Below are 12603 nucleotides of genomic sequence, written 5' to 3'. Positions count from 1 at the left end.
AAAGCTGGCCTCAGACACTTCATATCATTTGACCTTGGACAAATCACTTCACCTCTGTTTGTCTCAGTTTCCTCACCTATAAAATGAGGATAATGATAGCTTCTGTCTTCCAGAGTTGTTGTGAAGAACAAATGAGATAATAATTGTAAAACACAGCACAGTGCCTGGCACATAGTAAGCGATATGTGTGTATATATATATTACATATACACACATATATGTGTGTATATACATATATGCATATACAGTTATTATTACTAATATTAATAGATATATTATTAATAGATAAATTATTTATATATATATATTTATGTATATTTGCAAATATATGTATATACCCATGCAGAGTACCCAAAAGTGTTAGTGAAGATTTTAACTTTAATAGTTTAAAACTGTGCTAAGACTTTTGGAACATGTGTGTATACATGTATAAACACACACTTATATACATACAAATATACATATATGGAATATATATGTATATACACATAGTGTTCTGAAGAAACGTATATACAGTTATAGAAACACTGTGTGTATTTATATTTAGTCATGGAGAGGGCTACCAAACCCCTTAAATTACTATGCAAATGACCACCTGAGCCTGGCATCAGTCCTGATCATTTTGAGAGTTCAGTTCCTAGGAGGTGGATGATGCCATTATTCATGACTGTAGTGGCCCTGTTTTGTTTTATTTCTCAGACGATATAGTTGGAAAAGAGGTTTCTAAGGTCCCTTCTGGAAGCAGTGAGGTGGTGTAGTGGATATAGTGTTGGGCCTAAAGTGAAGAAGACTCATCTTATTAGCTGAGTGACTCTAGGCAAGTCACTTAGCCCTCTTTGCCTCAGTTTCCTCATCTGACAAATGAGCTGGAGAAGGAAATGGCAAACTACTCCAGAATCTTTGCCAAAATATCCCTGGTGGGCTCATGAAGAGGCAGACACGATGGAAATGATTGGATAACAACAAAGTTTCTCACAATGATCCTTTTATTTCCATTTCATATATAAAGAAGCAGAGGTTGAGTGGTTAAGTGAACTGTACATGGTCATACAGGTAGTAAGGATTAGTTTAGGATATGAACCCAGTTATTCTAACTCCAAGCCCAGCAATATTTCAAGTACCCCATCCTGTCTTTAAGAGGTAGCTAAATAACCATTAGCATACAAGGACAGATAAAAAACACACTAAGTACAAGAAGATGGAGCAGCTTAGGCGAAAATTGATTGCCTCCCATGAGTAAGATTGTGTGTCTACGAAACTAAAGAATCAGTGTCAATAGAGACACACAGACACACGGACAAATGCTGACCTTTCACTGAGAAAGCCAATGCTCTTCAAACACAAATGTTCCCCTGTCTTGTCTCCTCTCCCTGCCCACATTCTGCTGAGAGATCAGAGGCCCATTGATAGCCTAATTACTATTGCAACTATTTGTCTAGTTCTTATTACTTATTGTCTACAGGATGTAACATCTCTGGACGTTGAACAAAGTGGAATGAAAATGACAGTAGCTATGAACATAGCTAATAGTTTATTATTTTCCACAAAGGCAAGCAATCCAATGTACTAAAGAGGCAGTGTCTTGAAACAGTGGCATTCATGAACCCCAGTGTAATGGAATAGTTTTGTTATAGCTTGACCAAACCACAGGAAAGTGATTAGAATGATGAAGTCACATATAAACGAAACACAGAGACAGTACAGTGTTAGTGGAAGCAGCTGAATCTTGAGTTAGAGACCTAGGCCTCAAATCTAGGCTTTGCTAATTACAAGCTACACGATCATGGACAAATCTAAGCTTCATTTTCCTCATCTGCAAAATTAAGATTTATTGATTTCTAATATCCGTTCCAGTTCTAAATCTTTGACTCCATGAAAGATATAATTTTCACATATACACACACTTGTAATATACATGTATATGTATTTGTGTATGTATACACATATGCGTGTACACACACATACAGCACATATGTGCAGTACATATGTAAATATTGATGGCAGCCAGGTGGCACGGTGGATAGAGTGATGGGCCTAGAGTCAGGTAGACCTGAGTTCAAATATGGCTCCAGGGTTAGCTTTGTCACCCTGAGCAAATCACTTAACCTCTTTTTACCTCAATTTAGAATGAGGACAGAAAATAGTCATCTTTCTTTTATACAGCCGTTCTGGAAAACATGAAGACTCCTGTGTAGGAACAGCTCCCTTTCAAACTTAATTGACTCGTAAGAGTAGGCTTTCCGTTGGTTTGCTGGGATGAGACAGGTGTCAGCTCTCAGAGTAACCTGGTTTGTTTACGTTCTCTAAGCTTGAGCTTTATTAAACTTCCTTTTAGGTTATTGATTAACTCGGGCACCCGTCGTTAGTGCAACTGTGAGTACAGAGGGAGGATTCCCAATATCGTTTTCTAAAGGATCATCCAGGGGCTAAAGCCAGGATTTAAAAAAAGGTCAAGCTTTCAGGGATGGTTTGAACACCTTTCAAAAGGTCTTATTCTGTTAGAGCCACCCAGAGTAATTCCAAAATCCTTCTAGTATATCAATATCAATATCTATCTCTATCTTTCTATCAACATAGATATATGTAGATATAAATACTTAGTTATCTATACACACACATACACACATATATGTATGTGTGTGTATGTATATAGAGAGGAGAAAAAACAAACAAGATTTTAGAGGTTAGGACATTCATCACTCATTCTATTCATCACTCACTAGATACGCTTAATCATAATCAAGATAATGAACTTACATATAAATATTTTTATTTGTTACAAAAGAAATTTTTTAACAAATTACCTGTGCAAGAGTCTGCGGAATATTGAATATTAAAAGAATGATATCAGCATGGTCAAGTGCATAGAGTTCTAGTCCCAGAGTTGGGAAGGCTTAGGTTCAAATCCTGCCTCTGATATATACTGACTACATGACCTTGGGTCAATCTCTTACTTTCTCAATGTCCCTGGCAACTAACTCTCTCAGAATATAAGTGGACCAGAAGGTGTCGACATGTATGGGTAGAGGTTCTACATTGGATCTCCCTACACTAATCAGGTCAGATAAAAAAAAAATAGGATAGGAACTTGTTGCAGGATTGTTCTTATCCGTACTCCATAAAAAAAAAAAAGATGAATAGGATAAGATCAATAAGAACATAGAGAACAATAGTCATATCTCACATTTGCATGTCAGTTTATCTTTGACAAAGCCCTTTCATTTCCATTATCTTCCTTGATCTTTTGGACAGTCAATTAAGGTAGGTAAGGCAAGGAAGATTATTTCCATGTTACTGATTTGGAAACTGATGCTCAGAAAGTATAGAATGTTAAAATTGGAAGCTACCATAGAGATCATTTAGTCTAACCCCCTCGTTTTGCAGAGAGGGTTAAATGACTTATCCAAGGTCTCTCAGATAAGAAGTGGTGGAGACAAGATTCAAAACCAGAGCTTCTGACTCATAGTCTAATGAAGCCTAGGAGGGTACATTTCATCAGACTGAATGCAGGATGACTTTGGGGCAGGAAAGCCATGCAGTATGACTCACATAGCTGGTGTGGTTAGCGTTAAGATTCTGTGATGTTATAATTATGAATTAGATCAATTCCTCCACGTTGCTGAATTCGCACTTTTATCCTTAGTTTCCTCCATGGTTTAAAAGGAAATGGATGAGAACGTACATAGTATCTGGCAAATACTTTGCATATCTGACCATTTTTTACAAGAGTGAATTATTGTATGGGGCATGATTGATCTTTTTGTGGTTTCCATTCTAATATTGAGGTTGCTAGTTAAGAAGCAGTATTTTTCCTGATAAATGTTATGTTTTCTACTTCTGTGCATATCTTTCAATTAGTAAGACTTATTTTTTGGTTTAATTGTGTTTATCCCATGCTTCTTGCCTCAACATGTTCTCTCCTATGTGGTTCCCTGATCCCAATTAATGGTGTGTGATTAAAATAGGAACTCTATTCTTGGAAATATGTAACTTTGTCAGAGATCAGGAGGGATTTATGTAGCAACTATATTTACTGCAAAAAAAAGCCCACTGGAAAGTATAATTTGTAAGAAAGTATTATTTTTATCTTAGCTTCATGTAAAGTAAACATATTATATAGAGCAAGAAATTCCTAAAAATCAAGTCTTTGTTAAAACCTCTTGAACATTAAAAGTGCATATTTATCTTCTTTCCTTCTTCTTATATTTCAGGAACAGCATTGAGGAATTGGCTTGGAAATCATTCTGACTCCTCAGCTGGGGCCCCACCCAAGGTTGTCATGCCTACAGTAGAGTGGATACAACATCCAACACAGCAAACCTTCTTTTCCTAGCCACAAAGAAGCAGAATATCCTTCTGTGAATTCAAATCCTGTTGTTACCCCTGGTGAAACGAGTGCAGGGTCATCAGATCAGGTCTTCTCAAAAACTGTGCAACCATGAGGCTAGATTGGCTCATGGCCAACTTTGGAAATTGACTTTGGCATCTGTGGAGGTTTTGTAATCAGTTGTCCTGGATTTGGTTACATTGCAGACTCACAGTCATATAAAAATGTCATTTTTTTTGTTGAAAATTATAAATATGGGGCAGGTAAGCACTGATGTTTTTAATGTCAGCCAACCTATTTTTTTTCTCACTGGATTCTGTATACCTTGTATATTTCCATTCAAAGTCCACATGTGACTTGTCTGAAACCGATATGATGAACAGCATTTTGATAACAGCTCTTTTATGGTTTGATTTTATAATACAGACAGTATTTATATGTTGACTTACCTCCTTGTCCCTGCCCCCAAACCCTCAATTCTTTGGAAATGTGTAGTGGAAATGCAAAAACCAAACCAAACAGTTTTTACCAGCATCTCGGGGAGAAGATCATCTACCATGTTTTCATTTTCAGGGTAAAACATATTACAAAGGAAAAAAAATCTAAGGGAATGTTCAGATTTCTTATTGTATACAGATTTGCTTGCTTCAAGTATTGCTTGGAATGTTCAAATTGCAGGCAGAGACAAATCTGTAGAAGCCTAGTTGTTTGGGCCATAAGATCACTGTCCAGTGACTACCAGTTGCTAACTGAGGGCAGCTTATTTAAATTGTGTATATAGTGCCTAGGAGGAAATAGCCTCTGAAATGCAAGTCTTGCATTCCCAAACCTATGACAGTGACAATTCATTAGTTATTCACAATTCCTCATTGTAAAAGAATTTCATCTGGGATAGGAGCCAAGGCTTGGAATATTGCCATCCAATACAATTCCCGAGTACCTATAATAAATATGGGGGCGGTGGAGTTAAGAGGAGTTGCTGTCAGATCTATTGCTGGGGCATATCTTCTCCTATTTTGCTTCTCTCTTCTCTTTCTCTCCTCCCCACTCAAGAAAATGTTAACTCTCTGAAACTGACTCAGCCAGGTAGATATCTGACTAAAGCAACTGATACCAAGAAATCAGTCAGTCAGTCAACAAGCATTTATTAAGTACTTGCTATATGTAGGGCATTATGATAAGCTCAGGGGACACAAAGAAAGGCAGAAATAGTGCGTGAATTTGTTCCATTCTTGTCAAGGTCTACATGCTCCCGAAATATAAACTCTAGCTCATAAGCCTAAATGAATCTCCAGTTGGTAGTATTGAGTGAAGGGAGATTTCTTTTTGGTTCAGCAAGCATAAAGGGGGAGTAAGGTCCTGGTATTCCTTGCTCAACCTCCCTGTCCTTCAAATAAGTCTTTTATAAAATGAGAGAGATGGACTAGAAAATATCTAAGGTTTCTTTTATCTCTAAATCCAATTATCCTAGGATCCTTTGTAAGAAACTATATAAGGGGCAGCTAGGTGGCACGGTGAATAGAGCACCAGCCCTGGAGTCAGGAGGACCTGAGTTCAAATCTGACCTCTGACATCTGACACTTACTACCTGTGTGACTTTGGGCAAGTCCCTTAACCCCAATTGCCTTGCCTTCCCCCCTCCAAAAAAAAACCTATAGGAAGGATAGAATTTCAATACAAATTAAGCAGTTGCTGGAGGAGAGAGTTTGAGTCACCTGGAAAAATGTTCCAATTGAGCAATAGTGAGCATCCAGGAATAGGGAAGAGGACTTGTACTCTGAATGGCCTTATGGGTCCAGGATGGTTGTCAGAATTCAATTTTGGAAAACACTGAACAGAGTGGTCTTTTCACATCCTATCCAAGTAAAGAATCATTCCATCACTCTATTTGTAACTAGGGCTCAGCATGAAGGGACTCCAGAGGGTCAGTCTGGCTAAAGTTTGAAATGAAAATGGTTCTGGAGTGGCTTTATCCAGGTGACTGGCATCATGGCCTCACACCATGACTTGAATAGCCCTTTGTTTTCTGTGGTTTGGTCCTGGAAGGAGCAGTTTTTAAATATCTGTAATCTTTGTGTGTCTGAACTTGGGACTACTCCATTCAACAGGGTCGACTACATGGATATTTTATTTACTATAGTAAATCCAACAAGCATTGGCCATCCTGGAAGTACTGCTGGGTAGGATAGGGGGTTAGATTAGAAGCAGATGAAATAGCATCAAAAGCAAATGAATTTCTTTCATGAGCTCTATGTCTTCTTGATCTGATCACATGATCTGATTTTTCCCTTGGCATCCTAGATGATAATTAAATAAAGCAGGTTAAGGAAGCTGGGGCTGTCTTTTGACTGCTCACCAAAATGTGACCATTTTTTTGACGACTCACTGACTTGGATGATTCTGCCTGTCATGCTTTAAACTCAGATTAGGATGCATTGAAAATAGACTTCTGTTGAAGAAAAAGGCTGCTTTCTTCTAATGATGGTATGAAAAAATCTTGCTTTGGCAAGACTACAATCCATTGGAACTGCTCAGGCCAGGAAACCCTTCTGTTGGCCTCCTCAACATGTTGGACCCCTGGGGACTCTTCAGTCCCAGTGCATTAACATCACTTAAGAAACATGCATGGGAGGAATATAAATGAGAAGGGTGTACATACAGTTTCTTTGTGTTCCCTTAAAGAATTCAGTGGTTATACTGTTCTTTATTAAGCCCCAACAATGCACACCTATTTGCATGTATAGAAGTAAAAACGTAGTAAACACAGTTCATAACATGCCCCCTTGTGTGAGGTAAACACTGCCAGAACCTTTAGCTGTCTCCTGCTTGGTTCCTGTCTAAAGGCAGGACCTGCATGTCTTTCAATTCTGTCTCCAATCTTGTATTCACCCCCAGACATGATGGACACTAATGCATGTTCTAGGAATGCTGGGTAAGGGTGATGTGATGATGGAGGGTCATTTGTAATAGATTTTCATTAACAAGACATCAGTATCAAATACCCTCGGGGAATGGACGTGTTTTGCTTTTGCTTGCAAGTGGTTTTCAAAGTTATGTGATTAAAAATAAAAGTGATTTGTAGCTGCCAAGGTTCTTGGGCAAATGGAAAATAAAGCACTCTCTTATTGGTTAAAAAGACAGTGCAGTATAGTGGACAGAGAACATTTCATCTGGACTTAGAGAACCCAGGACTGAATTCTGTTTTCCACATACTAGCTCTGTGACTGTGGGCAAGATGCTTGACCTCTGACCTCAATTCCTCCTCTGTAAAACATAGATAATAACAATTTACATTTTGTACATCTCAGTATTATTGTGAACACCACACTACATAAAAGTGAGCTGTTATTATTTACTCCCTTGGCTCTGATCACCAGATTGTGTGGAGGTATTTTCAATGACATTGGTGTTGGGAAGAGGACTAATACCAGATTTGTGGATTAGCTATGTTATGGCAGGGACTTTTCTAAGCATAAATGGTATATTTCAAGAGTAAGGTGTTTTGGAGAAGAAAATGGGATGTAAGAGGAGGAAGGTCAGATAAATTAGACTCTCACTTAGGGTGATGTCTATCTTCTCATCTCCACCCAATAAAACTCAGCTTCTCTCAGAGGTGGTTGTTGGATTAAATTAATCAGCATTAAAGTAGAAGAAATGACCTCTGGATTTATGCCTCCTTTTTATGATAACCCCAAAACATGAACTTGAACTTGCACCCCCATATTATTAGCCGCCTGGTAGAATGTGTTTGGCAAGATGGTGGTGGTGGCTGTGGTTGCATGCATTTTAATATTCCTCATTTAGCCTCCCTGTACCATAACTGAGCCCAGGAGAAAAGCAAATACATTGAATAAGCATTATTTTATACCTACACCTCTTGCACCCTTGCAGGCACCGTTCTTTCAAGAGATTTTAGGAAGGGAAGAGGCTCAGTAAAAATGAAATATCCCATTTCTGGGAAAGGTGAGTTTTTCTGGGTGTAGTTAGTATATTTCAGGGGGTATGTTGCCCCCATCTAACACATTTACCATATATTATATTTATCTATCTATGTATGTATTTTATTATCCTATTGGACTATAAACTCCATGGGGAGAGTGAATTTTATCTAAACTTAACATTGTTTCCCTTACCCCCAGCATCTAGTGCAGTCTTATGTACACAATAGGTGCTTGATAAGTGTTTGTTGAATTGAGACAATTTCATCACTATTTTATCCAAAGCTGGGTAATTGATTCAAGTCATAAGGGTTTCCTCTGGATTATACTTTTACTTCCTGGGAGAGTGAAAGGACTTAAAAAAGAAAATGCAAGTTTAATTAATAATGATGCTGACCACAAAGATGGCAGTAGTCCCCTTTTTAGTAGGCGCTTTAGGGTTTACAAAGCCCTTTTCCTCACGAGGCTGTGAGGCAGGGTATAATTCTGTAGTGGTTAATAAAACTCAAGTTATCCTTCTTCAGATATAGTTCATTCACTCCTTCATTCAACATATACTCAACAGAAGATGTCCAAGACTATTCTTGGTGCTAGAGAGGATGAAAAATATATAAGAACCTATTCCACTCCCCCATGGAACATACAGCCTTGTAGTTTTTTTGTTTTTTGATTCAAGAAGGCTGAGTGGGGTAAGGTAGAAAGAACATGTGACTTCGAGTATAAAGACTTTGGGTCCTAACTCAGTCACTTATTAGCTAAGGGACCTAGAATAAATCATCACACAGAATCACCGAAGTGGAAAGTACCTCATTTTATCAATACAAGCCATTCTTATTTACCCCTTAGGCTTTAATCACTGGTTGGTGTGGAAGGCTTTTTTAAAAAAATGACAATTGGAGCAGCTAGGTGGCACAGTGGATAGAGCACCACCCTGGAGTCAGGAGGACCTGAGTTCAAATCCAGCCTCTGACACTTAATGCAAAACTAGCCATGTGACCTTGGGCAAGTCACTACCTTTCCCCCTCTCTCCCCCCGAAAAAAGCAAAAAAACCCCGACAATATTGGTGATAGGATTAATATCTGTAACATAGAATAACTATGTTATGACTGGACTTTTTTCTGAACACAGTTGGCATATTTCAAGGCTTAAGTGTTTTGTAGAAGGAGAAAGTGGGGAATGTAAAAGGAAGAGGGTCAAGGGTCACAAGAGGTACTATTATGTAGTCCAACTTGTACCTGAGAAACATTTCTCTCTACTATGTATGTGACAAATGGTCATAGATGCTCTGCTTAAAAGCATTGTGTGAAGGATAACTTAGTACCTTCCAATATCTTCCACATTTGGACAGCTCTAATTCTTAGAATTTTTTTCCCTTCACCTCTCTGGGCCTCGGTTTCTTTATTTGTAAAGTAAGAGGATTGGACTAGATAGTCTAAGTTCTCTCCAACCCTAATAATGTATGATTCTGTAACATGACTGGCATTACTCATTGTATTGATGTTGTAATTAAAAGCAATACTGTGTCCATGGAAAGTCCTAAAAGATCATGTCATAGAAATACTCTATAAAGCATTTGAATCAACCAGCAATAAAAGAAAACCTGTTTCGTTAAATATTGTTTTTGGAGGAAAAAAATAAATACAGCCTTATGTTGATGGCTTTGGTGAATTCTTGCTTTTATGATTGGTCATGATAGCCATGTTTATTCTAAGTGTGGGGATAGGTATTACAGAGTGGAGATGTTTATCTTTGCACAAACCCCCCTGGAAGAAAATGTACTTCTTTACCATAATGCAGTCCCCTCTTAGGGGGAAACTGCCAATTTAACAGTTACACACTATGGAGCCTTTCAAGAGAGGAACCTTGGAGTAATGAATACAGTATCAGTGTTGGAATCAGGCAGACCTGGGTTTAAGACTTTCATCTGACATGTGCTAGCTGTGTTATTATGGATAAATCACTTAGCCTCAGTGCCACAGATGTGACTCTAAGTTAGAGACAAATTGCTGATCTGCATTGGCAAAGGGGGTCTTTTTTTTTTTTCAAGCAATCAGGGTTAAGTACCTTGCTCAAGGTTACATGGCCAGTTATTTCTGGGTGTGGTGCTAAGTATTTGAGCCCAGATTTGATCCCCAGGTCATCCCGACACTGGAGCCGGTGCTCTTACTCGCTGAGCCACCTGGCTACCCCTGGCAAAGGGGGTCTTAACACTGGGAGCTCTTACACAATGAAATCACAGCTGTCTTCTCTCATCGCCTGCATGCCCCTCCCCTAACCCTATTCCTTGCCACCAACCCTGCCAAGATGCTGTAGTCTGAGAGCTATGAAAACACAGGAGTACAGAAAATATTGGCAGAGTGCTAATTTTCTTTAGCCTCCAGTGTAGTGGCAAGCATATTGGCCATGGAATCAAGAATATGGAGATTAAAATCCTGCCTCCAACATTAGCTATCTAGTCAATAATCCACTTAAAAACTGAGCCTCAGTTTCCTCATCTATGAAGATGAGGTTAATAGTTCTTCTGCACTTACATCATAGGGATGTTGTGAGACAAATGAGATATGTATGTAAAACATTGCAAAGTTCTCTGTGTTAGTTATGATCATCATTTAGAAATATCATAAATGAGTAGAGATTTGGGCTGCTGGCCGGTGAGTGGTATCAGAAATGCCAAGGAAGCTTAGTAGGTGCTTAATAAATATTGATTGATTGATAGAGAAAAGCTGTTGCACATAGTGATCAGACTAACCACATTGGCATATAGCGGGTACTCAGTAAATATTGTGCAAATGACTGATAACATTCAGACCTTGAAATAGAAATTATTTTTTCAGGGGCTATAGACCCATAGCATTTAAGAGCAGGAAGGGGTCTGGAGATCATCTAGTCCAACTTCCTTATTTGCAGATGAAGAAACTGAGAATTCCCTGAGAAGGGAATGCAGAACTCTTGTCCAAAATCATAGAGTCAGTAAGTATCAGCCAAGACTTGAAACTGCGTTCTGGCTGCTGGTTTAGAGTTCTTTTCACTATACCAACATGCCTCTTAAAATATACTTTAAAAATGGAAATATCTGTTTGATATATACGCATGATAAATACACAGTGCTTGACTTTGACATTAAATGGACCGGTGTTCTATCTATTAATCTCATTAGCAGGTGGGGCTGGAAAAGCTGTGCATAGTGCAATCTCTGTAAAAGCCACAAGGGGGAGCTCTGAGCTTGAGCTGCCCTAGTTCATAGGCTCATGGATTTAAAGCTGGAGGGGGGAATCTTAGAGGTCATAGAGTCCAAGCACCTCATTTTGCCAATAAGGAAACAGGGCCAGAGAGGTTAAGTGATTTGTTCAGGGTCACACAGCTATATGTGTCTAAGGTGGGATTTAAACTTTGGTCTTCCTGACTCCAAATGCAACACTCCATATACTATGCCATGCTGTGGGAAGACAGCATCTTGTTTGAAAGCGGATCTCAAAGCTCTTTGCACATGCACAGATTCATTCCCTTCCTGGTTTCCTGTGGTTCCCACTTATCCCAGTTTGTAGTGGTCTAGTCTGTGAATACAAAAATTATAATTTATTTGATTCATATGCCCTCATTACCTCTAATACTTGAACATCCTTAATAGAATGTGACCTAAAAAGACTACTCATTTCTATTATAGATTAGAGCATATTTATTTAATCGAATTAAAAATAAAAGGTACAAAATTAAAACTACTAAGTGTCTGAGACCACTGGGCACTCTGAGAAAAGCTGGAAAACTCAACTCATCTCACCCAGACTTCAGCACCTATAGCTAGCTACACCCTAATGACCTTGCCAGAGGATCAAGTACTTTAACCCCAAGGTTAAAGCTTCTAGGGGAAAAAGAAGGGATCATCTCACTAATATCTACTCTTTAGGTTGACTTGCTAGGTATAAGTTCTCTGCTTACAGTGATTCATTAAGTCCTAGAATATGGGAGATGCTAGGATCAGGGTAGTTTTGGACTCCTCCCAGAGGCTTCCATTCAGCACACTATTGAAAACCATTTCTTTCTCCTTCTATTATTGCTCTGAGTTGTGTCTCTTAGGTATATCTCAGACATCCAGGTAGCTGTGAACTCATTGACAATTTGCATAATACCAGCTCAGATTTTCTCATACCCTGAAAGTGGGAATCATTCCCTACTTGATGAGAAGGGCAATGCCCACTCTGTACCACACTTCAAGCTCACTATATACACTACATTTCACTCTTGTTTGGTGTATTTCTCATGGGTCTTCCTCTGGATTTTTCTGATGTGTTTCCTATGAAGTACCAAAGCTTTCTTTTTCTTTAAAAATGTCCTGCTGC

General features: G+C 38.6%; 1 protein-coding gene across 1 annotated transcript in view; it reads left to right on the top strand.

The window, feature by feature from the left end:
• AMER3 (APC membrane recruitment protein 3) overlaps positions 1 to 10159 on the top strand; it is a 74474-nt gene extending 64315 nt beyond the window's left edge. Inside the window, exon 3 of the mRNA XM_069063363.1 lies at positions 4212 to 10159. The gene's annotated coding sequence lies outside the window, so the exon portion shown is untranslated. The remainder of the gene's footprint in view (positions 1 to 4211) is intronic.
• The last annotated feature ends 2444 nt before the right edge of the window (positions 10160 to 12603 follow it).

Source organism: Petaurus breviceps, unplaced genomic scaffold (genome assembly GCF_028583685.1).
Source record: "Petaurus breviceps papuanus isolate PSGF00001 unplaced genomic scaffold, PetGlider_PUasm1.0 90556, whole genome shotgun sequence".
NCBI lineage: Eukaryota > Metazoa > Chordata > Mammalia > Diprotodontia > Petauridae > Petaurus > Petaurus breviceps.
Note: the sequence above shows the minus strand (reverse complement) of the source record. Positions and strands in the feature narration are given on the sequence as shown.